The following is a 1,129-nucleotide window of genomic DNA, read 5'->3' as shown; positions in this document are numbered from 1 at the left end:
CTGGACCTCCTGTTTACTCACTTTGACTGAGAAGCAGTATTTTTCTTTTGTGATTTCATTACAATTTACTTATGTGATCTACTCTGCTATTTTAAAAATCACAATTTGCTACTAAGTCTATGATCAATTTAACAAATGTTTGATATTTTTATCTGCAATCTTTTTTTTTTGGGTGGGGGGGGGCAATCAATGTATTATTTTAATAGGGAAATAATCGATTCTACATAGATTTGCTCACAAAACAAATAAGCAAACAAACAACAACTACTTTGCGTTAGAAAAAATCTTTTGATATGAGATATTTATATAGGTACATTTATTCCTACACTAGTTATTCTAAATGACTTATAATCACATAAGTAGTTTCTTAATCAAAATACGTTTGTGTATGAGGATAATTTGTAATTGAGTACAGTTTCAGCATTTAAGCAATGGCATAGTAGTTCCTTTTAATTTCAGTATAAGTTTGTAGCATATCCCCATCCCTCCCACCCACTGGAGAAAAGTAACGTTTACAACAAACTGCTGAGGAAGCGAGCCCATCTTATAAACCAGTGTCTGGGTCACTTGTAATTTCACCAGTAAACACGCGATGGCGCACAAGATCATCGGGTCAATTCACAACCAAGTCGCTGTCACGCGATTATATTATTCACAGGTGTTTTTGAAGCTTTTGAAAGTGACTTCTCATCACCGACACGGAGGAGTGGATCGAATTTAATCATCAGCTCACGGAAAAGGCTTTTTACGCGGACTGGTGAGAACTCAGGTCAAGTGATTATGAGGTCTCGCGCTGGATCTAATAAATTCACATAGTGTCAGAACAGCATTGTCTGTTAAAAGAAAGACAAAATATCAGTGCGAAAGCTCATTGATGTTACTTGTTGAGCTGCGTCATCTGTTTCTTCAAACAACATTTCAGTGTAAGATCAATATATTTTTTTCTTCTTCCCTGAAATGCATTGATTCTACTTCTGGAGCCCCCCCTTTTTTTTTTCTTCTTTTTATCAGTAATTTGTGTTGTTGACTTCCTATGAACTTGGGAATGTTGTTCTTCCTCCTCCCTCCTCCTCCTCCTCCCTCCTCCTCCTCCTGGTTGCGGACTCCTGCGCGCTCCGCTGCGCTTCAG

The sequence above is a fragment of the Lipophrys pholis genome (genome assembly GCF_963383615.2).
Source record: "Lipophrys pholis genome assembly, chromosome: 3".
NCBI classification, from domain to species: domain Eukaryota; kingdom Metazoa; phylum Chordata; class Actinopteri; order Blenniiformes; family Blenniidae; genus Lipophrys; species Lipophrys pholis.
This window is presented reverse-complemented; position numbering follows the sequence as displayed.